Raw genomic sequence first — 26,883 nt, forward strand, 5'->3', positions numbered from 1 at the left:
AGGTGGACACAACGCCTTTATTTCTATTTATTTACTTTTATGTGGTGCTGAGGATCGAACCCAGTGCTCCGCACATGCTAGGCGAGTGCTCTACCGCTGAGCCACAACCACAGCCCCCAAATTAAATTTTTTTAAAAGGGTTGGTGGCTTAGTGGAGGGACAAAGTTTGCTAAATGACTACAGAGAATTCCCACATACCCCTCACTCAGCTCCAGGGTCCCCTAATGTTATCAGCTTACATTATTGTGGTCCATTTGTTAAAAACTAAGAAATCAACACTGGCACATTGCTATTAATTAAACTAGCCTTTGTGTGGATTTCTCCAGGTTTTCCCTAATGTTTTTTTTCATACTGGGGATTAAACCCAGGAGCACTTAACCACGGAGCCACATCCCGAGCTCTTTTTTATATCTTATTTACAGACAGGGTCTCACTAAGTTGCTGAGGCTGGCCTCCAACTTTCAATCCTTCTGCCTCAGCCTCCTGAGTTGCTGGGATTACGGGAGTGCACCATAGTACCCAGCTTAATATCTTTTTCTATTGCAGGATCTGGCACTGTTTTCGATTACTTAGGTTCTGGGTAGAACATTTGTTTTGGAAAAAATGCTTTGTGATTAATTTCAGTAAACAGTATTTATCTAAAGAGCTAAACTTCTCAGCCCACAAAGACACTGCCTTAGATAATGCTGGGAGTTTTTGCACAACCTGGCTTCGGGGAGACTGGATTTCCTGAGAGTGGCCCAGGGATTCTCAGCATAGGGAAAAGAGAAAAAGAAAAAGAAAAGAATTCTTCCCTTTATTTACAACTGACTTTGCACATCTAATATTCATGTGGAGAACGACGGCAAACCATAGTTTTCAGCTCTCTAATAATTTTTTTTTTTTTATGAAAACACCCAGAATTTATGTGGTTTCAAAGGTCAGCTGGGTAAATATAGACCAAACTCTGGTTTGGTGAATAAAAGGGATATGAGAAGAGAAAAGTTTCAGGCTTGGAGGAGGAAGTAGAACTGAATATATATCCCAGAGGACCCTGGAGAGACCTTCCCTCATCCGTCCGTTCATCTTCTAATCATACACCATCCGTCTGTCACTGCAAGATGGGGGCAGGGAATGTTTGAATGTGAAATGATGGACATGGGTAGGTTTTCAGCTGTAGTTAAAAACACACTATTTGGATAACCTTGAATGAGTTGCTCAATCTTCCTGAGACTGTTTCCTTGGCTGTAAAATGAGAATTAAGTTTTTTTTTTTTTTTTTTTTTTTTTGTTGTTTTTTGTTTTTTGGTACCAAGGGTTGAAGCCAGGGGGCATAACCACTGGGCCATATCCCCAGCATTTTTTCTTTTTTCTTTTTGACAGGGTCTTGCTAAGTTGTTTAGGGCTAAGTTGAGAAAGCTGGTTTGAACTTTCGATCCTCCTGCCTCAGGCTCCTAGGTAGCTGGGATTACAGGTGTGCCCCACGGCACCTGGCTAAAATTGAGTATCTAATAAGATAATGTATTTAGCACAGTGCATGACATAGAGAAAGCACATGATATATGTTAACTGTTATAATTATTGTTACTGTTATTATTACTTTATTGCCAAAGGTATTCCACCCTAATGCCAACAAACTTTTTCAAACTCTTCTTAATCAGTCATTAGTCTCATCTGCATATGTAGATATTCAGGAGCCAAGTTGACAGTTCTCAGTCTAAGTGGAACAATGGCGTATCCAAGTTCTTTTTTTTTTTTTTTTTTTTTAAAGAGAGAGAGGGGGGAGAGAGAGAGAGAGAATTTTTAATATTTATTTTTTAGTTTTTTAGTTCTCGGCGGACACAACATCTTTGTTGGTATGTGGTGCTGGGGATCGAACCCGGTTCGTACGCATGCCAGGCGAGCGCGCTACCGCTTGAGCCACATCCCCAGCCCCCAAGTTCTTAAAGTATGTCTAAGAAGTGGCGCACAGGGCTGGGGCAGGGGCTCAGTGGTAGAGCGCTTGCCAAGCACATGTGAGGCACTGGGTTCAACCCTCAGCACTGCATAAAAAAGATAAATAAAAATAAAGGTATTTGGGCTGGGGCTGGGGCTCAGCAGAAGAGCACTCGCCTAGCACGTGCAAGGTGCTGGGTTCAATCTTCAGCATCACATAAAAATAAATAAATAAAATAAAAGTGTTGTGTCCAACTACAACTAAAAAAAAATAACATTTTAAAAAATAAATGTATCTAAAAATGGTTATTAAAAAATATCTACTGATTTAAAAAAAAAGAAAAAGAAGTGGGGCACAGTGGTGTACTCCTGTGGTCCCAGTTATGAGTTTTCTCCAGTTGCCCCCTCCCCCACCTGAGAACATAATGCCTGCCTGGCCTCCGGGTGGACCAGACCCTGCCACAGGCTGCCAATTAGCTGCCCTGTTACTGTGACCTGAAATAAAGTTCCCAGCAGAGGACTACAAACATTTGCTGAACACACAGACCTGTGACCTGTGGCTGCAACTGCAGGATTGGGGGGGGGGGGAAGGGGGTTGGATTGCACCATCACTGCGGGTCTGTGGCTCCAGGCGGCTGTGGGCCCCTAACAAGGTGAGTACCTAACAAGGTGAGTACGGCTGTCACATCTGGGAAAGAGGAGGAGGTTGTGATCTGCAGTTTTAAAATGCCTAGCATGCTCAAAAACCTGGGTTCCATCCCCTGCATGACAAATAATAAAGTTTCTTTTAAAATGAGACTGTTGTTTTATACAATAATCATTTTCAGCCAGGCGCCGTGGCACACATCTGTAATCCCAGCGAGTCTGGAGGCTGAGGTAGGAGGATTGCAAGTTGAAGGCCAGCCTCAGCAACTTAGTGAGGCATTAACCTTCTCAAGGACTCTCCCCCACTGTTATTTGTTTTTATGGGAAAAGGTGGAAATGTATGTGAAAACAGCCGAGGAGCCTGCCTGGAATACAGGAAAGAGTTTAACGTTTATAATTCAGGGCTCCAGGACAAAGGTGGCCTATCCCCATCTGACTTCACTTTGGGAAATAATGCCGAGATACGGAGAGGAGGTGACAGAAACTAGAAGAAATCCCTGTTTGAGACATCCACCTGCTCAGAAACAGCCCCTCAGCTCACAGAAACAGCACGAGCCGGTGTCTGGAACTCACGCAGGCTCAGAACCTCTAGCTCAGAACCTCACAAAGGGCTCGTTGTACAGAGGGCACAAGCCTAGAAGAAACAGGCCAAGATTCTCTGATAACCCACAGACACCTGCGGGAGGGACCGCGTCCTTCAGATTCATCCGCCAGGTGACCTCGTCCCTTGGCATCTCCAGGGGTCTATGAATATAATTTTTTTCTTACCTTCTAGAACACATAAAGGGGTAAAGAAGTAGCTGGCCCGTTCACAGCTTTGGATGGGAATAAACATTTCGCATATTAAAAATTTTCTGCAGGGCCCTGAAAAATCAGATTTGGCCAGGTGCAGCAGTGCACACCTGTGATCCCAGCCACTCAGGAGGCTGAGGCAGGAACATCCCAAGTTGAAGGCCAGCCTCAGCAACTTAACCAGACCCTGTCTCAAAATTTTAAAATAAATAAATAAAAAGAGCTAGGATATAGCTCAACGGAAGACCTGGGTTCAATCTGCAGTACTACCAAAAAGAAAGAAAGCAAAGAAAACCCAGATTTGCTCAGGATTGCTGAAAGTGCATCATCTAAATTTAATTCAAAAATATTGGATGTCAGTGGCTCAGGAGGCTGAGGTAGGAGGATCGTGAGTTCAAGGCCAGCCTCAGAAATTTAGCAAGGCCCTAAGCAACTCAGGGAGACCCTGTCTCTTAATAAAATATAAATAAGGGCTGGGGGTGTGGCTCAGTGGCTGAGAGCCTCTGGGTTCAATCCCGGATACTCATAAATAAATAAGTAAATAAAATTAAATATTGACGCCTTCCCTAATCTCTCTCCCTTTCTCTTTTTCATAGGGCACCTGGCCCCACTCCCCTCCCTTTGATCCAGTGTTCCACACACACCCCAGGAGCTGAAGGGAGGGGGAAGATGACGTATCGACCTGAGTTTCTCCTGAAATGCTCCCCTGCACCTGTGCTCACGGCTGCACATTCAGTGCTTTCTGACTTGGTGTTCAAGGTAAATAAACTGGCATTTCCAGCATCCTGATCAGCCTCCTGGCCAGCAGGCCTTGGTTTGAGGTCATGCATTCATCCTGCACACGGTGCTGCCTTTATGCTGCTCTCCGGGAGGAGTATCTAGAAGATGAGTCCTGTAGACAGTTCCGGTGCAGAATAACCAGACCCTCCCATCACAGGGCCATGGGGGAAGGCTTCATAAAAGAGGGCGTGTCTGCGTGGACTTTGAAGGACGGACAAGGGTTTACACAGGATTTAGCTTTGTTTTCCCTCCTGTCTCCCTTTTCCCTGCTAAAGAAGCTAGATGCCACCTGGCACCTGGGATAAAATCTCAATAAGGAAATAATGTTTATCTGGTGCCAAAAATGACCTGAAACTGACCATATATTATAGAGAAAACCTTGAACACCTGCTACTGTGCCCAAGACAGCGTAAGACCCTTCTGAATTTCTGCATACTGATTTTAACTGTCTCTTTCCCTTTCTTACCCTCATTTATTTTTTGAGAAGCACGAAGCCCCAGAATAATAACAGGAGAGGACGGGGCAGGTGTAGGACAGGGAAAGAGAGTCTATCCTAACCCTTCTTGCTTCTTTTTTTGGGGTGACACTGGCGATTCAACTCAGGGGCACTGGACCACGGAGCCCCATCCCCAGCCCTATTTTGCATTTGATTTAGAGACAGGGTTTCACTGAGTTGCTTAGGACCTTGCTGTGGCTGAGGCTGACCTTGATCTTGGGATCCTCCTGCCTCAGCCTCCCGAGCTGCTGGGACGACAGGCGTGTGCCACCACACCTGGCTCTCACCCCTTCTTTTAGCTTTAAATTCTGCATTTTTGTCCCCACTTCTCTGCTTTGAGGGTCTCCCTAGAGCAATGGGAGGGAACACTGGGTCTCTGGGCCTGGGCAGCACTGTTGCTCTCCCTGGAAGTCTCAGAGGAGGTTCCCTCTTGGGGTAGGAGACTGAGATGGATCACAGGCTTGCTCCCTGCCCCTGTCCTCCCCCTCACTTTGCACAACCAGAAAGCCGACCTTTCAGTATTATTCTTCTCTCTGCAGCCCAATTGGCTTGGCAACAATAAATCCATATTTCCTCCTTGGCATTTCTTTAGATGTGTACTGCTTGACTTCAAAACTCAAAAGGAAGTTGCCTGGCGGGAGGCCTTGAACCGCTTGCCTTCTGGCCTTGGCCACTGGCTTGACGGGTGTCACAGAGTCTCCTGGGAGAGCTGGCAGCTGATGAAATCCCAGAGGCCCTGAACCTCCCTTCCAATGAATGCTCTTATTTGCAGATCCGGGTTCAGAACAGGAACTGCAGGTTGGAAATTGGTCAGAAGGTAGAGTTACCGACAGAGCAGATTTGCTTCCAGCTGCTTCAGAAAGAGAGAATTGTCCATCTGGTTTTGCAGATTAAAAGCTCCCCTGTTTATGAACTATTTGTAAAAGTTCTTGGAGTCCCTTTCCAGGAAGAAGCTAGGAAATCAGAGTAGCAAAGAACACGAAGCCCTGTTTCGGTCTGCTTTACTCTAAAGCATCCTTATTTGTAAAGAGACACCCACGTGGATGCGTGACATGAATATTAGGAACAGTGGCTAATGAAGCTTGATGTGAGCCATGTACTGTCTGAACACTCACATCCATTCGGGCTCTCTTTTATTTCTGCAAGTTAGGAACTGGCTCTGTTTCCCAGAGAAGGGAGATGAGGCTGGGAGAGGTTAAGGCCAAGGTCAAGGTCACACAACTAGTCAGTGGTAGAATGGAGGTTCAAATCTAGATCCCTGGTTAGACCTTGCTCAGTGCCCTGGAGTTTACACAGGCATGAGAAAAAAACCAGTTCCACTGTTTCTGAATGTGACCCTTCTCAGGTACCCCTCCAATTTTTTTCTTTATTCTTTCTTTCTTTTTTTTTTTTTTTTCTCTGCTGGGAATCAAACTCAGGGCCCTGCACATGCTAAGCCAGAACTCTACCACTGAGCTCCGCCCCCAGCCCCTGATTTCATTTTAAGAGACAGAAACTGAAAACTCAAGTGGGGGCATCTGAAAGCAGCAAAAATATGTTCCTCTCGGTCTTTGTTCCCATTTCCTTGGTTGGGAGTGTGGATTGGTGGGGCCTAGGTGACATTTACTTTGCAAACAACAGACCAGAAACCAGGCCGAGTCCACACCTCACTGAGTAAATAGCACAGGGAGGCCCTGGCTGGGCTGGCCTCCTCCCTAGGGGAGATCTTGCTTTGAGAGAGGAGCAGGAGAATGTAGCCATGACAGGGGGGTGGGACCCAGAGCTCTGGTCCCAGTGATGCCATCCTGAGCACCTCGCCCTTCCTGACTCCAGTGTGGAGGAAACCAAATCGATTGTGTCTGTGGTCCAGGCTTCAGGGGCAGTTCTACCTGGGCAGTGCAGGGGGTGGTTAGGTACCAGATGGTGCAGTTCATTGTGAGGTTCAAGTTTGAGATTCACCCCTTACAAACTCTGTGATCTAGACTCATGCTTAACTTTTCAGAGCCTCTTTTTTTTCTATCAGAAACCAAGGTTAATAGTAGGACCCACCTCCTGGGGGTGTCAAGAAGTTAGAGTTAGAAGGACTTACAGAGGGCGGGGGCGGGGACGCAGTGGTAGAGAGCTCACCTAGCACGTGTGAGGCCCTGGGTTCGATCCTCAGCACCACATAAAAACAAATAAATGAAATAAAGGTATTGTGCCCAACTACAACTACAAAAAAATAAAAAAATAAAAAAATAAAAAAAACAAGGGCTGTGGGGTAGCTCAGTGGTAAAGTGTCCCGATGTTCAATCCCCAGTATAGCAAAAACAAAAAACAACTATCAATGATTCGCAAATTCTGCAAGTATGCGCTGAATGTCCGCCACACAGAGGGCTCTGTGTTAGCTCCACAGACGATAAAAGATACTCACATGGACTTTGTCTTGAAGGTTTCACAATCTAGTAGGAGGTGCACACAAATTGACAATGGAATGGAAGGAACAGTCACCCATGAGATTAGGAGCCTGCTCTTCTGAGACCACAGGAATTTCTCCAGAGACCCGAGCACTGCAAGTCACATGGGAGAAGGTAGACCTTGTGATCGCCCATAGCACATTTTCAGGGATCATCTTGAGCAATCTACATAACTTCCCCGGACCACTTCCCTTCCTGTGGTGGTTCTGTGTGTCAACCTGGCCAGGCATAAGTCCCAGTTATTCAATTCAATTCTAATTCAAGTGTGCCATGAAGGTAATTTGTAGATGTGGTTAATATCTACAGTCAGTCGACTTTAAGTCAAGGAGGTAACTGAATGGGCCTCTTCCAGTCATGAAAAGGCCTTCTTCAGCCGGGCATGGTGGCCCACGCCCGTCATCCCAGTGGCTCGGGAGGCTAAGGCAGGAGGATCACGAGTTCAAAGCCAGCCTCAGCAAAAGCAAGACCCTAAGCAACTCAGGGAGACCCTGTCTCTAAATAAAATACAAAATAGGGCTGGGGATGGGGCTCAGTGGTGGAGTGCCCCTGAGTTCAATCCTTGTTAACAAACAAACAAACAAACAAACAAAAAGGCCTTCTTCATTCAGAGCAAACCTGAGAATTCTCCCAGAAGAAGAATTTCTGTCTCTTCTGCTGACGGTTCTAGCCTGCTGGTCTGTCCTGTAGGCTTCAGACTTGCAGCTCCCACAATCACATAAGCCAATTCCTTGAAGTTTACTTCATCTAGATCTACATCTGTCTCCCGGTGCCTGCTGTCTCTGATACTTCCTTTTCCCCTGCCAACTGTCTCAGACCTCATCTGCCTCCTGGTCCTATTTCTTTTTTTCCTTGGGGGTGGGGTACCGGGCATTGAATTCAGGGGCACTTGACCACTGAGCCACATCCCCAGCCCTTTTAATATTTTATTTAGAGACAGGTCTCACTGAGATGCTTAGCACCTCACTATTGCTGAGGCTGGATTGGAACTCTCGAACCTCCTGCCTCAGCCTCCCAAGCTGCTGGGATGACAGGTGTGCGCCACCACATCCAGCTTCCTGGTCCTATTTCTTTCTTTTCTTTTCTTTTTTTAAAATTTTTTTAGTTGTCAAAGGATCTTTATTTTGGGCTGGGGATGTGGCTCAATCGGTAGCGCGCTCGCCTGGCATGCGTGTGGCCCGGGTTCGATCCTCAGCACCACATACCAACAAAGATGTTGTGTCCGCCGAAAACTAAAAAATAAATATTAAAAAATTCTCTCTCTCTCTCTCTCTCTCTCTCTCTCTCTCTCTCTCTCTCTCTCTCTCTCTCTCTCTCTCCCCTCTCTCACTTTCTCTTTAAAAAAAAAAAGGATCTTTATTTTATTTACTGATATGTGGTGGTGCTGAGAATCGAACCCAGTGCCTCACACATGCCACTGAGCCACACCCCAGCCTCCTGGTCCTATTTCTACAGCACCCAGTTATGAAAGCACAGAACTGGGACCAGGAAGAAAGCTGAAGGCTGTGGAGTCCTGTCAGTGGGTGTTCAGACAAATGCCAAGCAATTGTTCCTGGTCATAAAGACTTATGGGTAGCACTTAGGGCTGCCCTACAAGACCGGGATGAGGGTAAGGCAGGGTGAGATGTACAGGTGCAGGATTTAAGGAGCAAACCAGAAAATTCAGGAATCAAGATAAATAATACAAAAACAGTATTTTTAAATTAATGAAAAAAATCCACGATGAACAAAATAACCGAATTTTAAATAAAGAAGGCAGGGACTAGGGATGGAGCCCAGTGGTAGACTGCTTAGTAGTGTGAACAAGGCCCTGGGTTCAATCCCCAACACTGGGCAAAAAGAAAGAAAAACCATGAACCATTAAGCTGGGCATGGTGCCACATGCCTATAATCCCAGCAACTGGGAAAGCTGAGGCAGGAGGATCTCAATTTCAAGGTCAGCCTGGGCAACATAGTGAAAGCCTGTTTCAAAACAAGTCTGAAAAGGACTGGGATGTAGCTCAAGGATAAAGTAATTGGTAGCATGTGCAAGACCTGGATTCAACCTCTAGAATGTGGCTGCAGGGGAGAATTAGTATTCCTGATTTTTCTTTTCTTTGTTTGCTTTTTCAGTACTAGGGATTGAACTCAGGGGCTCTTAACCACTGAGCCCCATCCCCAGCCCTTTTTCTGTATTTATTTAGAGACAGGATCTCACTGAGTTGCTTAGTACCTCACTAAGTTGCTGAGGCTGGCTTTGAACTCCCAATCCTCCTGCCTCAGCCTCCTGAGCCACTGGGAAGACAGGCATGCGCTGATTTTTCTTTTTCTTTTCTTCATGGTGCTGGGATTGAACCCAGGGCTTCACATATGCTAGGCAAATGCTCTACCCCTGAGCTCCACCACCAGCCCGGGTGTGTGTGTGTGTGTGTGTGTGTTTGTGTGTGTGTGTGTGTGTTTGTGTGTTCTTTTTGTTATCAACTCTGGTATGGATGGCACAACACCCTTGTCCTGAGTCGGCTGGGCTCTCTGTGTTCAGGCTAGAATGGCAAGCTACCCTATGGTCCATGTCACTATTGCATAAATGTTTTCCTCTCCCATCAAGATCCACACAGGTGACCAACTATTCTGGTGTGTCCAGAACTGAGGGGTTTCTGGGACTGAGGGGTTTCCTGGGGTGGGGGAGTTTTAGCTTATATTAGGACAATGACAACCAGCCAGGATGGTTGGTCACCTCTTCAGAGAAAGAAACAGGGCATTCATCTTAGGTGCCTTTGTCCCCTCCAAGCCACTTGTGAGCACTCAGTGATTATTCTGGACTGAATGTGTCTCTCCAGGCAGAGCTTCTGGCAGGCCCCTGGTCCCTTCCTAATCACTTACACATCTGAGGCACAGAAAGGATACAAGTGACACAGCCAGATACACTGGCCAGTCCCTGTGGCTCCAGCACCAGTCTTATCAAATATTTTATATTTTGTTTAGAGGATGAGGATGTGTCTCAGTGGTCCACTGCCCCTGAGTTCAATCTCTGGTACAAAAATTAAGAAAATGAATTGTTAAAAGTCCTTGTCAAAGGACTTTTATTTTAATTTATTTCTATGCAGGGCTGGGAATTGAATCCAAAGCATCACACATGCTAGGCAAGTGCTCTACCACTGAGCCACAACCCCAGCCCCTGGAAAGTTTTTGTGTTGTGACTTGGACACAAATGATCATTTTGCTTCTAGAATCATTACACTATGCCTTCTGGGAACTGGGGACATTCTAGGAAGGTCACTAACTAGGCTAGCTCTGTCACTTGGGTCAAGATCCCTGATGTGTACAACCACAAGAATGGTTGTACTCCATGCATGTATAATACATCAAAATGCACCCTACTGTCATGTATGTCTAAAAATAACAAATAAAACATTAAAAAAAAGGATCCCTAACTGCTTGGGCTTCTGGTTCCTCAATCTCCAAATGAGAGGCTTGGACCTCTGTGTTCTGGCAGATAGCAGGATACCCCTGTGACTCTAAGTGTTTTCATCTATAAAATCAATAACATGATAACTTTTAAGGTAATTGTGATGATTAGGGATGCGGGTTGTGCGTGTAAACCAACCTGGTATAGCACTTATGGGATCTCACTTATTATCTGATTAGTTATTTTTTCCCCTTTCCCTTTAGTTCTGCAAAATACAGTGGTTTTATGATTCCATTTTTAGAATCAGTAATAACAGATGGTTAATTCTGTTTTTTTTTTTTTTTTGTTACTTGTTTATTTGTTTTTGAGATGGGGTCTTGCTTTGCTGCTCAGGTCTCAAAACTCCCGGGCTCAAGCAACATTCCTGCTTCAACCTTCCAAATAGCTAGGACAAGTAAGTGTGTGACATTCCAAAAAGCCCAGCTCTCATTCCAAATTTTTTTTATTGTTCACCTAATATGTGGCAAACCACATTATGTAGTAGATGCTAAGGAGATGATACTGACCAAGAACCTGGTTAGAAAATGTCAGAAATTGTCCAAAACAACCCAGGAATTAAAAAAAAAAAAAATGAACTAGCGAATGGATTCATGAAGCCAGGCTGGCAACTGCACACCTGTCATCCCAGCTGCTGGGGAGGCTGAGGCAGGAGGATCACAAGCTCAAAGCCAGCCTCAGCAACTTAGCAAGAACCTGTCTCAAAATAAAACATAAAAAAGGGCCAGGATATGGTTAAGTTAAAAAAAAAAGAAGAAGAAGAAAGAAAAAGAAAGAGAAAAGGATTCCTGATAGATGGCCTCCAGAAGCCAGAAATCACAGGTTCTAGGATTGTTTCAAATGAATTCTGAGTAGGTGCTGCTACTTGGCCGCTGGTGGCTGTCCCCCCCCTCCCTGCCACTGCTCTTCTTGCATTTGAAGCACCTGCTGCGGTTTCCAGGATGCTGACATTTACTTTGGCCTTTCTGTCAATGTCACCGGTAGAGAGACGCCAGCTGTCCCCTCCTTCAGCCCTGCCGGTGAATGGTGCTTTGTTGATTAGGGAAACCCTGGGGCTCACCCGCCGCCCGGGCTGAGCGGGGCCTCTGCCAACAGGAGGGGGCACGTCACCTCGTCCTCAGGAATGTTTTCCTTCTGGGCGGGATCCTCTGGCTGCAGGGGACCTCACCTCCTGTTGCGTTTTGTCCTCCTCCCTCTGCTTCTTGGGAGGCTGGTGTGGGATCTTACCAGGCCATAAAAACCCGATGAACCGTACAAGAAGGAACCGCAGGTGCAAGGCGGAGTGCGGTGGCCAGGGCGGGGGAGGGGAAGGGAGGGTCACTGCTCCCCAGGGACGAGCCTCCTTTGGGGTGCAAACAGGAAGATCCCTGGACCAGTTCAGTTTAGTGGAGCTCCCCTGAGCGAGTGCAGCAGACAGACGGCCAGTGAGCTGGGAGCCCGGAACAGAGGGGGCTCTGAGAACTCCCAACCGGTCATCTTCAGCCTTTGTCGAAAAGCAGAGGGGCTGGGGCTGAAGGTGGGTCTGAGCGGGGGTCCACCCCAGCTCAGCAAAACAACAAAAGAAAAACAGGTGCGACAAAGGAAACAGCTCCATCCCCCTGTCAACGGTGACAGCTTCACTAGTTAATGGCTTCCAGGTCCATTAGGTCATGACCACCCGGTCTTCCACCACCAACCAGAGCTCAATGACTAGGATGAAATTCCGTGTTGGCTTGGGTTTAGGGGCCAATCCAAATCCAAGGTTTTCCTGCAGAGTTCTCCTTCACAAGAGCACAGCCTGTAACCCCAGCTGCTCAGGACACAGAGGGAGGAGGATCACAGGTGGGAGCCCATCTGGTCAAGATAAGGAGACCCTATTTTTATTTATTTATTATTTTGGTATCAGGGATTGAACCTTAAGCCCAGGGGTCTTTAACCACTGAGCAACATCCCCAGACATTTTTTTTTTTTTTTTTTGAGACAGGATCTGCTAAGTTGCTTAGGGCCTCACTAAACTGGTGAGGCTGGCTTTGAACTTGGGATCCTCCTGTGTCAGTCTGCTGAGCTGCTGGAATTACAGGTGAGCACCACAGTGCCCAGCTGAGACTGTCTTAAAACAAAATTAAAAGGGCTGGATGTGTAGCTCAGTGACAGAGAATTTACCTAGCCCTGGGTGCAACCCCTAGTGCTGTGGCTGGGGGTGGGGTGGGGGTGGGGAGGAAGTGTCCTGGAAAGAGGTCAGCATTTTAGTTGATGAATGTATCTAGGCTCAATCTGTTTTTATTATTTTTTTTTCAGTTGCAAGTGGGTTCCCCTACCTTTAAAAAAAATTTTTTTAATTGATATATAAAATTTGAGTAGCCGGGCACAATGGTGCATGCCTGTAATTCCAGTGGCTCTGGAGGCTGAGGCAGGAGGATGGTGAATTCAAAGCCAGCCTCAACAACGGTGAGACCCTAAGCAACTGTCTCTAAATAAAAGCAACCTGTCTCTAAATAAAATACAAAATAGGGCTGGGATGTGTCTCGGTGGCTGAATGCCCCAGGGTCCAATCCCTGGTACCAAAAAAAAAAAAAATTGATACATAAAATTTGAGTATATTTACCATGTGATGCTTCAATACATGTTGGTCATTCATTTAAAAAAATTTTTTTAGTTGTAGATAAACACAATACATTTATTTTATTTTTATATGGTGCTGAGGATCAAGCCCAGTGCCTCCCATGTGCGAGGCCAGCATTCTGCCACTGAGCTACATCTGCCCCCATTTTTATTTTTATTATTTTTTTTGTAATATTTATTTTTTAGTTGTAGGTGGACATAATACCTTTATTTTACTTTTATGTGGTGCTGAGGCTTGAACCCAGTGCCTCACGCATGCTAGGCGTGCACTCTATCACTGAGCCACAACCCCAGCGCCCTGCCCCCATTTTTAAATGTGTTACCCCACTCAACTGTTTTCCCCTCCTTCATCAGTTGTTTTCATGAATGCACTTTCTGGAGGGGAAGAGGCTGCTTTATTATTCCCATGTGGGGCTTTTCTAAATCAGTTTATTTCAGAAAACTTATACTCTGAATGCAAGGAGCCTCCTCCCAAAGCATGTTGTTGAGTTTCACTGTCTCTTGGGAGGGACTTTAACACAGTGGTCACTTGTGGTGGTTTTGCAGTTAGAGGCCCTGGATTTCCATCCTGCCACAACCGTTTGTCTGGCCCTTGCCTCATCTATCTGCCTCTGCCACTTGTGCCTTATGTGACTTTGGGCAGATTGCTTAACCCTCAAGGCAGGACTTCCTGCTCACGGAATGCTGAGATGGGAACGACCCCCCTCGGATCTTTGGAAGGATCAAATTAGCGCCCAGACCCTGGCACTGGGCTCACACAGGTGAAGGGGGCAAGAAAGGCTGGCTGTGTGTGTCAGACTATCAGATAAAGGGCAGGACATCCAGTTCAATTTGAATTTCAGAGAAACAAATCATTTTTTTGTGCAAGTCTGTCCCAAATATTGCATCATTGCATGAGACTCAAATTTAATTGGGAATTCATTTACTAAATCCTAGCAACCCATGTTTGAGGCATGGTAGAAAATCTTAAGGGATAACGTGGTATGATATGTCTGGTGAAAAGTGAACAGATTTCAGTCTATTATTTGGTTCCTTAGAAACTTCCATATTGAAATAGGGAAAAATTGAGTCAATTTGGGGACCTGTATTTGTCAGCTTCCAATCACTATAACAAATATCTGAGATAATCAAGTTATAAACAGAAAAGGTTTATTTTGGCTCATGGTTGTGGAGTTTCCTGTCTATGATTGGTTGATCCCATGGCTTCAGGCCTGTGGCCAAGCATCATGGCAGGAGCATATTGCAGAGCAAAACCACTCCCCAGAGGGTCAGGAAGTGAAGGAGAGGAAGAAGAGCCTAGGACCCCACAATTCCCTTCAAAGCCATCCCATAAAGACCTTCCACTAGGCCCCACCTCTTGAAGTTTCCACCACCTCCAAATACTGCCAAGCTCAGGAACAAGACTTTGGAGGATGTTCCAAATCCAAACTGTAGCAGAACCCCAGAAATGGCAGAGAATGGAGATAAAACTCGGGATTAAGAACAAAGGGATTGCTGTGGGCAGTGGCACACACCTGTAATCCTAGCAGCTTGGGAGACCAAGGCAGAAGGATCCTGAGTTCAAAGGCAGCCTCAGCAAATTAGCAAGGCCCCAAGACAGTGAGACCTGGCTCAGTGGTGGAGCGCCTACCTAGCATGTGTGAGGCACAGGGTTAGATTCTCAGCACCATATATAAATAAATGAATAAAATAAAGGTCCATCAATAACTAAAAAAAAAAAAAAATTAAAAACACGAGATATCACTTAGATAAAATGCCTAGTGATGATACTATATGAGTGGCCATAATACAAAAGACATAATAATAAGTGTTGGCCACAATGTGGAGAAATTAAAATCAACCTTCATACATAGCTGAAGGGAATTCAAAATGGTACATCCAGAGGCTGAGGGTGTAGCTCAGTGGTAAAGTGCTTGCCATGTGTAAGGCCCTGGATTCCATTCCCAACACCGCAAAACCAACAAGCAAAATGATACCTGTGCTTTGGAAAACAGTCTGTCAGTTCCAACTCAAAAACACAGAGTTACCAGACAACCCCAAAATTCCACTCCTAGGCATATGCCCAGAAGGGATGAACACTTCACCCAAAAACTTGTACACAAATGTTCCTTCTACCTGATTCATAACAGCTAAGAAGCAGAAACAACCCAGGGCCCATCAATGGAAGAATGGATAAATGAAATGTGGTCTATCTACACAATGGAATATTATTCAGTCATCAAAAAATGAATGAGGTTGGCCGAGGTGGCTCATGTCTGTGATCCCAGCAGCTTGGGAGGCTGAGGCAGGAGGATATTGAGTTCAAAGCCTGCCTCAGTAAAAGTGAGGCACCAAGCAACTCAGTGAGATCCTGTCTATAAATACAAAATAGGGCTGGGGATGTGGCTCTGTGGCTGAGTGCCCCTGAATTCAATCACTGATACCCCCCAAAAAAGATGAATATATACTCAAAAGAATTTAAAGCAAGGACTGAAGATATCTATATCTCCATGTTGTTGTTGTTGTTGTTGTTGTTCTTCTTCTTCTTCTTATTATTATTATTATTATTATTATTAGGTCCCTTGACATTAGTAACTCCAGTTTGGTTCTGGAACTCCATCTTGACCCCAAACCAAAACTTATAAACTGCCAAGAAAAAGAAACTTCAGATACGTTGTTCCTGTATTCATCCCCACCAAGGTCCCTAAACATACACACACACAAAAAAAACTGTTGCTACGCAACCACCTGCACCCAAGGTCAATTATAGCTTGCTCTTGTTTCTGGTCCAAAAGATATATAAACTTCCATTCCAGTGACGATGGCTACTGTGTCTTGCAGAAGGGCAGCCTGGAAGATATTCTCAGTCAATAAACTTTGCTTGAATTCAGAGCTGTCTCTCGGGGGTCTTCGTGCCAGCTACCCCAACAAGTATTATTTTGGTATCGGGGATTGAAATCAGGAGTGCTTAATCCCTGAGCCACATCCCCAGCCCCCTTTTTTATTTTTATCTTTTTAAATTTTGAGACAGGGTCTCACTAAATTGCCAAGGCTGACCTTGAACTTGAGATCTTCCTGCCTCACTTCTGAGTTGCTAGGATTATGGGCATGTGCCACCACGCCTGGCTAAAAGGAAGGAAATTCTGACACAGCCATAGCATGAATAAACCTCGAGGATATTATGCCATGTGAAATAAGCCAGCCACAAAAAGACAGAGAGTACATGATCTCACTTACAGAAACTATTGAAAATAGTCAAATTCAGCCAGATGGAGTGGTGCACGCCTGCAATCCCACCAACTCAGGAGGCTGAGGCAGGAGGATTGCAACTTCAAGTTCAGCCTCAGCAATTTAGCAAGACTTGATCTCAAAATCAAACATAAAAAGATGAGGGCTGAGGATGATACTAGGTCAGTGGTAGAGCACCCTGGTTTCAATCCCCAGTACAAAAAAAAAAAAAAAAAAAACCAAGAAGGTACTGATACATGCCATAATCTATGTGAACCTTGAAAACTTTTTGCTGGGCTGGACCATACCTCAGTGATTAAGCTCGTGCTCAGCATGCACGAGGACCTTTGTACAATCCCTAGCACCAATAAATAAATAAACATGAATAAAAACCAAAGTGAAAGAGCCCATTCACAAAAGAATCACATATTATTTGTTTTGGTATATAACAAAATATCTGTAAAGGCAAAATCATAGAGATAAACAATAGATAGGGGGTTGCCTAGGACTGGGTTTGGGGGTGATAAGAGGGGTTGGGGATGGTGGCTAAAGAACATGAAGTTTGGGGCTAAGGTTGTGGCTCAGTGGCAAAGCACTCGCCTAGCACATGCAAGGCCCTGGGTTCGATCCTCAGCACCACATAAAAATAAATAAAATAAAGGTATTGTGTTCAACTACAACTAAAATAAATAAATAAACAAGAAAAAAAAAGGATATGAAGTTTCTTTTTGGGTGGTGAAAATATTCTAAAAAATTGCTTGTGTGGATAGTTTCACAGCCACGAAACCCACTCGACCAAATGGCGTTTGCCTATAATCCCAGGAACTCGGGAGGCCAAGGCAGGAGGATCACAAGTTTGAGACCAGCTTCAATAATTTTAGTGAGACTTTGTCTCAAAATAAAAAATAAAAAAAGGGCTGGGGATGTGGCTCGGGGGTTAAATGCCCCTGGGATCAATCCCTGTTACAGAGGAAAAGAGAAAGAAAGAGAGAAAGAACAAAAAGAAATCATACTGTATGTGGACTAATTGTGTGTTACGTGAATCATATCTAAATAGAACTATTAAAAAGTTGGTACCTGGGCTGGGGTTGTGGCTCAGCGGCAGAGCACTCACCTCGCGCATGTGAGGCCCTGGGTTCGATCCTCAGCACCACATAAAAATAAAAATACAATAATAATAATAATAATAATAAAGTTGGTACATTGTGGGCTGGGGATATAGCTCAGTTGGTAGAGTGCCTGCCTCTCATGCAAAAGGCCCTGGGTTCAACCCCCAGCAGCACACACACACACACACACACACACACACACACAGTTGGTACATTGCAGATGTTTAGGAAATGAAAGGCTAGATGTGCTTCAGGAAAACAAGGCAGTATCCCAAGAAAGAAGAAGACATGAGATCCAGGAAGGTTGTTCCACAGCCTGAGAGGACAAGCAGCCCAAATTGGAGCAGGAAGGCTCTAGACAGTGATCAAAAATGGTTCATCGTGGGCTGCAGGTGCAGCTCAGTGGCAGACCACGTACTTAGCATGTTGGAGGCCCTCGGTTCAGTTTCTAATATTAAAAAAGAAAAAAAAAAAAGTCCACAGAAGCATTTGACAAAAAAATAGCAATAGCGGGGCCGCAGGGCTGGGGCTGGGGCAGAGTGCTTGCCCTACACATGCGAGGCCCTGGGTTTGATTCTCAGCACCACATAAAAATAAATAAATAAAAATAATAGCAGATGGAGTTAAAAAGAAGTTGTTGGTTTTTTTTTAATCTGCTTTGACTAAAAGCAAAACAAATTCTTGGTACATGTTACTTAAACCCAAAAAATATATGGTTTAAAAATGGGAAACAGAATGAGAATGATCAGATTGCATGTCCCAAAACTATTTTGCATGCCTATTTCCTACTTAGTAAAACTGAGATTAATTTTAGAGCTCTTCTTACCCAGAGGGAGGAGGGAGGAGAGAAATGAGAGGGAGGTGGTCCCCCACCAAGTTGCCCACCACCACTAACTCCTGGGGACTCCCAGGGTACTGGACCAGCCTCTTTTCCTGCTGCCCTTTGTGATTTGATGTTATGGATTCTGGGTACCCCACAGTGGCTGCCCCTTGGACCCTATGTCTCTGGGAATCTTTTTGGCCCTTCCTCCTGGGCCTTCTGGCCCATCTTTCTCTGAGCTGCCCACCCCTGGCTCCTAATCTGACTCTTGCTTAATATTTATTTTCCTAAACTTGACACTTGGGACTTTCCCTGGATTTCCTCATCCAGGGCTCAGACTCCAATTCCTCTTGACTCTGCACCCCACACCCTACAGCTGCAGTTCACCCACGCCCAGCTCAGCCCCCAGAACCCTGGGCCCGGACAGAACCTGACATCATCTTGCATGACCCAAGGTGGGAAAGTCACATCCCAATCACCACCTCTCAGCAGTCTCAGTTGCTTCATCTTTGGATACTTGGGAGGAATTATTTGTATTCTGTTCACCCAAAGTGTATGGCAATTACAACTGTGGCCAGCACAGAGTAGGCCTTAGGAAATTGTTAGTTCAAGAAACTTAGAAGGGGATGGGGATGGGGCTCAGCAGTAGAGTGCTCACCTAACACACGTGAAGCACTGAGTTCGATCCTCAGCACCACATAAAAATAAATAAATGAAATAAAGATATTGTGTCCCTCTACAACTAAAAAATACATTAAAAAAAGAAGAAGGAGAAGGAGAAGGAGAAGGAGAAGGAAAAGGAAAAGGAAGAGACACAGAAGTAGCCACTCTTGTGGCTGAGGCAGGAGAATGGCAAGTTTAAGGTCAGCCTCAGGGACTTAGCAAATCTGTCTCAAAATTAAAAGTGCTATAGCACCATGGATTCATGGATTCAATCCCCAGTATGAAGAATGGAGAAGGGACTCAGAGAGTCAGAGAAGTAAAATTTCAAGCAAGGCCAAGAAACCGCAGCACAGCTGGTGTGGTCTATGCAAAGCAGCAGGAGTTAGTGAAGACTTCTAGAAAGAAGGCCGTACTGAGCATTTCAGATTTCAACAGTTTTTTTTTTTTTTTTTTGTACCAGGGTCTGAGTCCAGAGGTATTTAATCACGGAGCCAGATCCTCAGCCCTTTTTATTTTTTGAGATGGGGACTTAATAAGTTGCTTAAGACTTGGATAAATTGCTAATGATGGCCTTGAACTTGCAATCCTCCAACTCAGCCTCCCCAGTTGCTGGGATTACAATTGAACACCACCATGCCTGGCTCAACAGTTCTTAAAAACAAAGATAAAACAAAAATCAAACAAAACTGCTGTGTCTGATATCTGGATAATCTTCTATACTTATCCCAAGGCTTTGATATCTTTTGGACACACCCAAAGACACGGATATTTGGACACTCAACAACAGAACAAAAGATTATATTCATTAGGGATTCTCTTTCCCATCCCCTCCTAACTACTTTGGCACATCCCCAGACCCTGCATCTCTGAGCGTTCTCAGCCAACACCTCCACTGTGCCATGACCTTTGACTCATTAAAAGATTTCCCACTTTAGTTTCTCTAGAACCAACTTCCCATACGTTGTACCTTCTTCTTTTTATTTTATTTTTCAGTTGTCAGTGGACCTTTATTTTATTTATATGCAGTGCTGAGAATTGAACCCAGTGCCTCACACACACCAGGCAAGTGCTCTACCACTGAGCTACAACCCCAGCCTGGCTTCATGAATTTTTTTAGCAACATTTTTTCATTTTATAGTCCACAAAGAAGGGAAAAGAGCTTCTAAATATAATATCTATATTTAACTTTGCAGAGGGACCTTAATGTAGACGGCTGGGAATCTTTAAACTAGATGAAGACATTTGACTTGGCCTAGGGGTATAGCTTAGTGGTCGAGTACTTGCTTACCATGTGCAAAGTCCTGGGTTTGATCCCCAGCAAGGTGCACAACAAGAAGTTGGTACTTTACTGATCCTATACTTTCAGAATTCACAGTTAAGTGATATTAAAAAAAAAAAAAAAAGGTTGGGGGAGAGGGAGTGTCTAAAATTGGTCAGTTTTGCCAAGCAAGAATATTTGCCAAGGAACAATCATCTATTACCACTCAAAAGCGTAGAAAGGACATGATCTCAGAATATAGGATTGCCTTTTAAATTCAGTACATGAAGCTTTTTGGAAAGGGTCCTAAATTGCCCTTGATTTTCTCATTTCTCTTCTCTCTTGGTTTGGCCCCTGGGAACCATGAAACCACAAAGAGCCGCAGAGCCATCTAGTGGCAGATTATTGTCACTGCACATGCAAATGACTTCCATTCCGCAGTCCCCCAAAGGGTTGACTCACACCTGGGGTTTCTCCCCAGCGAGGATCAGCGATACCGCTTTCTGAAATTTGTTAAACTTATTTTATAAACATTTCTACAGCTTTGGACTTAAAAATATTGCCTCACTATCAATCTGAAGGTTGAGCTTCCAATCACTGGAGGTGATGCTGAGGACTGTCCCAGGTGGGTTGGCCTGAGCTAGAGCTTCCCATTGGTGACTGGGAGCCTTGGCTTCCTCTTTCCACTGGTGATAAATAACAGTGGGCAGTGCTGTTCCCATGACAAAGAAAAGGGCAGGTCATATGTTTGCCACCATTCCTGATAAGTAAACCGTTGATTGATGCTTCTAGAAGATAGTGTAGTCCACCCAAATGGGCTAAGGGAAAAGGCTTACCATGAGAAATGGAGCAGGCTTTTTAAAAATGTCTTAGTTTTCATCCAGGTGTGGTGGCACATACCTGTGATCCCAGGTGCTCCGGAGGCTGAGGCAGGAGGATGGCAAGTTCAAAGTCAAGCTCAGTGTCCTAGCAAGGCCCTAAGCAACAGTCCTTGACTCAAAATAAAAACCAAAAAGCACTGGGGATGTGGCTCAGTGGTAAAGTGCCTCTGGATTAAATCCACAGTAGCAAAAAAAAAAAAAAAAAAGTCTTAGTTTTCAGGTTTTTTTGAGTAGAGATCATGCACATATTTTTTATGGTCATTGCAAAAACTTTTTTTTTTTTTCTCCAGCACTAGGGCCTATACACACTAGGCAAGTTTTACACCACTGAGCTATGCTTCCAGCCCTAGATTTTTAAATTTCTTTCTTTCTTTTTTCCTTTTTTCTTTTTTACCGGGGATTGAACTCAGGGGCACCCAACCACTGAGCCACGTCCTCAGACCTATTTTGTATTTTATTTAGAGACAGGATCTCCCTGAGTTACTTAGGGCCTCGCCATTACTGAGATTGGCTTTGAACTCCCCTCAGCCTCCCCAGCCTCTGTGATTACATGTACCACTGCGCCCAGCTGATTTTTAAATTTTTGATGCTATTGTTTGTGATGCTTTTTTTTTAATGTTTTTTTTAAAAATTTTATTATTTATTTCTTAGTTTTCGGCGGACACAACATCTTTGTTTGTATGTGGTGCTGAGGATCGAACCCGGGCCTCACGCATGCCAGGCGAGCGTGCTACCGCTTGAGCCACATCCCCAGCCCTCTATGTGATGCTTTTTTACAATTCATTTTGTACACCCCCAGCCCCACTTCCTACTCTTAACAGCGGTCATACCAGGACGGGAGTGGGGGTGAGGTACATAACAACATGGGCAACTGCTCCTTTCTAAGAATAAAGTACTTTAATAACTCAAGAATTTATATACAGTTAATATACATTTCTTTTGTCATCAGGAACATAAAGCCAAAGGGCATTTTAATTGCTGAAACATAATATCAATAATAACTTTAGATCATACTGTTTACATTTTGTGAAGACCTATTCAAGTTCCAACTTTTCATTAGCCCTTTCCTGTCGTCACCATGTTCCAACCCTGTCTCAGTCTTTGCTCAGAATCTTTCTTTCTAATTCACATTAAAATGAAGTGAGGGCTGGGGTTGTGGCTCAGTGGCAGAGCGCTTGCCTAGCATGTGTGAGGCCCTGGGTTCGATCCTCAGCACCACATACAAATAAAAAAATAAAATAAAGACATTCTGTCCATCCACAACTACAAAATTTTTTTTTTTTTTAAAAGTGAAGTGAGACTGTCTCAGTAGTGGATGCTGTTGTCTCTCTGGCAGGTGCTGTTATCTCTGTAACAGAGACTATTGTCTCTGAAGTAGATGCTTTTAAAAAAATATTTATTTAGTTGTCCATGAACACACCGTATCTTCATTTTTATGTGGTGCAGAGGATCGGACCCAGTGACTCCCACATGCGAGGCAAGCGCTCTGCCACTGAGCCCCAGCCCCAGCCTTGTGCAGACGCTTTTGTTTCTGTGGTCAGTGCCGCTGTCTCAGTGACAGAGCTGTCATGTCTGTGGTGGATGCTTTGCTCCCTGTGGAGGATGCCCTTGTCTCAGTGCTAGACATTCTTGTCTTGGTGGCAGGCTCTGTCCCGTGTGTAGTGGACACTGTTGCCCGTGTGGTGGACGCTGTTGCCTGGGGAACACTGCTGTCTGCGTGGTGCATGGTGCGTGCTGTCGTCTGGGTAGTGCAGCCGTTGGTGTCCTGCCCAGGTCTTCCTTATCAGTCGGTGTGCCCGCTCCCCTGGTCACCCTGGCTGGATAAAGTTCAGGGTCACACCCTTGGAGGACTCTCTCAGCCCGTGGAAGCTGCCTTTCCCGGAACTGCCGGGATTTAACCCCCAGACATCATGGCCACCGGCTGACTAGTGGGGTGAGGCCCGGAAACCCAGCCTCCTGACCTGGAGACGGACACTCTGCGTACAGCGAACACTCCTGAAACCCCTGCGGGATCCCACTGTGGTCAGGCTCTCCTGTCTGCTGACTCCTTCCCCTGCCCTGTTCTACCTCCCTCACCTGCTTACCTTTCTCCCCTTCCCTCAGTGAGTTAGTGGCTTGAGAATCCCTGCCTCCGTCTCTGCTCCTAGGGGACCCGACCCAGGCCCCTGCTGTGGTGTAGATATGATCTGAGTGTGTCCCCCAAAAGTCCATGTGCTGGAAGCTTGATCCAAATGTGGCATTGTTGAGAGGTGGTGGGGCCTCTAAGAGCTGGGCTAGATCATTCGGGGCACTACCCTATAACGGGATTAAGTAATTGTCTCAGAACCCTTTGAGGCTGGGTGTGGTAGCATATACCTGTAATCCCAGTGATTTAGGAGGCTGAAGCAGGAGGATTGTAAGTTTGAGGCCTGTCTCAGCATTTTAGTGAGGCCCTAAGCAACTTAAGGAAATTGCTTAATTTAACCCCTGGGTTCAATTCCTGGTACAAAAAAAAAAAAAAAAAAAAAAAAGATCCAGTCTAGTTGTCTCAAGACTATGTTGTTATAAACCGAGGCTACCCATGTTTCTTGGCCCCTTCTGCAAGTGGTTGTTTTCCTTTCTGCTCCTCTCTCATATTGTGACACAGTCAAGGAGACCCTCACTAGAGGCCAAAAAGACAAGGCCATCCAATCTTGGACTTTCAGCCTCCAGAACTGTGAGATAAATAAACATCTTTTCTTTATAAAGTATCCAATCTCGGGTATTTTATTACAGCAACAGAAAATGGACCAAGACAGCCTCTTACAAGTGGGTCCCCTTTATCAGGGCTGATCTGAACCATCTGTGATTTTGGGTCGTGATCAGAGTTAAGCACCTGGGGTAGAGCTGGGGGAGACACTTTGGTTGATGTTGGGGCTCCTAAGGAGAGGAGGGGTACCTATTAAGAGCTAGGAGGAAACACATCTTAGAGGGAAATTCAAGTCTGATGCTAGAAGTGTCTGACCCTACAACCTGGGCTTACGATTATGACCTACTTGTATGACTCTTCACTCTCTGCCTATAAAATTCACTTAATTTAAAACTGAGACTAAAAGCTAAGAGTCATCTTCTTTCATTGACATAGCTCCCATGGTGCTGGAAGGCCAGGGTTCTGTGGCCAGGAGAGCGTCCTTACCCTTAGGCCCCTCTGCGTCTGCTGAACTGGCCCACTTTAATTCAGTCCAGAAAAGAGAGAGTGTTGGAATGAAAAGAAAAAAAAAAAAAAAACTTCTCCTGAAAAACTAACTGGGATCTCTCTGAGGGCAGAACCCCAATGACCTTCTAGAAGGTTCTACTTCTTAAAGGTTCTACCATGGTGGCGCACACCTATAATCCTGGATACCCAGGCAACTAAGGCGGGAGGACGGCCAGATCCAGGTCAGCCTGGCAACTTAGCAAGAGCCTGCCTCAGAATGAAAAATAAAAGGTTCGGGGGGTGAGCTCAGTGGAAGAGCACCCTGGGATTGATCCCCAGTAACACACACACACACACACACACACACACACACACACACACACACACACACACACGCTTCGTGGCTTCTGACATCACCACACCAGGACCGTGCTTTCAATACATGAAACTTTGGGGGACACCTCAAGCCATATCCTCACACAGCAAGCCCCCCTCGGCCTGTCTGAAGCTTTTTCAGAACCCTGGGCCATCTGCGACTCTTCTCACCCGGCCCTGTTCCTGCCCCTCCTTTCACAGTGATAAGGCCCGAGTCCAGGTCTCCCTCTTCCTGGGCCCCACCCGCCTCTTATCATCCACAGGTATGTCTCCCACACAGCTGTAGCTCCTCTAATCTCCTCTTGGCATCTGCTTCCTGGAGAATGTGAAAATACATGTCTGTGTGTTTGGAATTCTTGGCAGTAGAGGTAGGCATTGCCCAGGACTTGGAAATTCTATTAATTCGTTCAGTTTCACCAGGGAAATGAAGGCAGCTAACATCAATTGAAGAAAGGAGTTGTTCCTGGCTGGAGCCTAAGGATGAGTCAGGTTATGCCCAGCAGACAACCCAGGTGAGGGGGAGAGGCGATGGCCAGGGCAGCATAGTCAAGTAAATTCTACAAAACTTGCAAATTGATGAGGAAGAGAAATAATATCCTGAAGTTCTTCTTCTTCTTCTTCTTTTTTTCTTTCTTTCTTGTTAGTACCAGAGATGGAACCCAGGGGTACTTAATCACTGTTTTTGTTATTTTTGCATCACTGTGACCAAAAGGATAACCAAGAGGAGGAAAAGTTGATTTGGGCTTAGGGTTTCCGAGGTCCAGTCCATGGTCAGGGCAGGAGGTGAGGCGGATCATGGTGGCAGGTGTGGCGGAGGAAAGCAGCTCAGGATGTGGCAACCAGGAATCAGAGCAAACTCTGAGCTGCACTCGCCAGGTGCAAAATAGAAATCCCAAGGGCACACCCATAATGACCCATTTCCTCTAGCCACAGCCGATCTGCCTAGGGTCACCACCCAGCTAATGCACAGCGGATTCCGAGACTGATCGGATCTGATCATTTCTCCTCTGAACATCCTCACGTGGTCTCACACCTGAGCTTGGGGTGGGGTAAGAAACCTCATATCCAAGCCATGACAACCACTGAGCCACACCCTCAAGTCTTTTTATTTTTTTTGTTTTGGGACAGAGTCTCACTAAATTGCGGAGTCTGGCCTCAAATTTGCCATCCTCCTGCCTCAGCCAGGTCCCTGGGATTATAGGAACCTGCCACAGGGCCAATCTGGACAAGGTAGCTAAACCCTGTCTCAAAATAAAAAAATAAAAAAAGCAGGGGGAAAAGCTCAGAGGTGAAGCACCTTTGCTTCTAATGCTGGTGTGTAATAATGTTTTAATATAGAAAAGGGTGGCTGGGCGTGGTGTCATCGCAGTGGCTCCAGAGGCTGAGACAGGAGGATCACAGTTCAAAGCCAGCCTCACAACATCAAGGCACTAAGCTACATCACTGTGGGGAGTGCCCTTGAAGGAGATATTGGGACCCCACCCTCTTCTCTGTCTGCTTCCTGGCCACCATGAGGTGAGTGGCCTTGCTCCCCATACCCCCACCCCCATACCCCCACCCCCATGATGCACTGTCTCCCTGCAGACCTCAAAACAAGGGAGCCAGCTGACCAGGAGCTGAAAACACTGAAATCATGAACTAAAGTCTTTTTTCCTTTCAAGTTGATTATCTCAGGTATTTTGTCACAGTGATGGAAAAGTGATTAACACAAAGGCAAAATGCAACTGGAATTTTTGTAGATGGTTGAGTGCTGGTTACATGAAAGGCATTATTGATATAGGGAGCATCTCACGTAAAAACAAGGAGAGGGGCTGGAGCTCAGCACCACATAAAAATAAATAAATAAAATAAAGGCATTGTGTCTAACTACAACTAGAATAATATTGAAAAAAGAAAGGCTGAAGATGTGGTTCAGTGGTAAAGTACCCCTGGGTTCAATCCCTAGTACTTAAAAAAAAAAAAAAAAAAAAAAAAAGACAAGGGGCCTGTGGCAGATACTATTCGTTAGAGATCATATAACACCTATTCTCTTCTTTCTTACTAAGTAAGAATATTATAATTTTGATTTAATTTAGGACATCCACTTGCCCAGGGATAAAAACTATCCTTCCTAGAGCTTTTTTTTATGAAATATTTTTTTAAATTGTAGATGGACATGACACCTTTTTTGGGGGAAGGAGGTATGCTGGGAATTGAACTCAGGGACATTTGATCACTGAGCCGTGTCCCCAGCCCTATTTTGTGTTTTGTTTAGAGACAGGGTCTTGCTGAGTTGCTTAGTGCTTTGCTGTTGCTGAGACTGGCTTTGAACTCGT

General features: G+C 45.2%; 1 long non-coding RNA gene across 1 annotated transcript; it reads left to right on the top strand.

The window, feature by feature from the left end:
* The first annotated feature begins 2,510 nt into the window (after positions 1–2,510).
* Positions 2,511–5,207, top strand: LOC120891682 (uncharacterized). Its single transcript, XR_013429922.1, has 2 exons — positions 2,511–2,566; positions 3,947–5,207. It is a non-coding gene; the product is annotated as an uncharacterized LOC120891682 (long non-coding RNA).
* The last annotated feature ends 21,676 nt before the right edge of the window (positions 5,208–26,883 follow it).

This window comes from Ictidomys tridecemlineatus, chromosome 2 (genome assembly GCF_052094955.1).
Source record: "Ictidomys tridecemlineatus isolate mIctTri1 chromosome 2, mIctTri1.hap1, whole genome shotgun sequence".
Classification (NCBI taxonomy): domain Eukaryota; kingdom Metazoa; phylum Chordata; class Mammalia; order Rodentia; family Sciuridae; genus Ictidomys; species Ictidomys tridecemlineatus.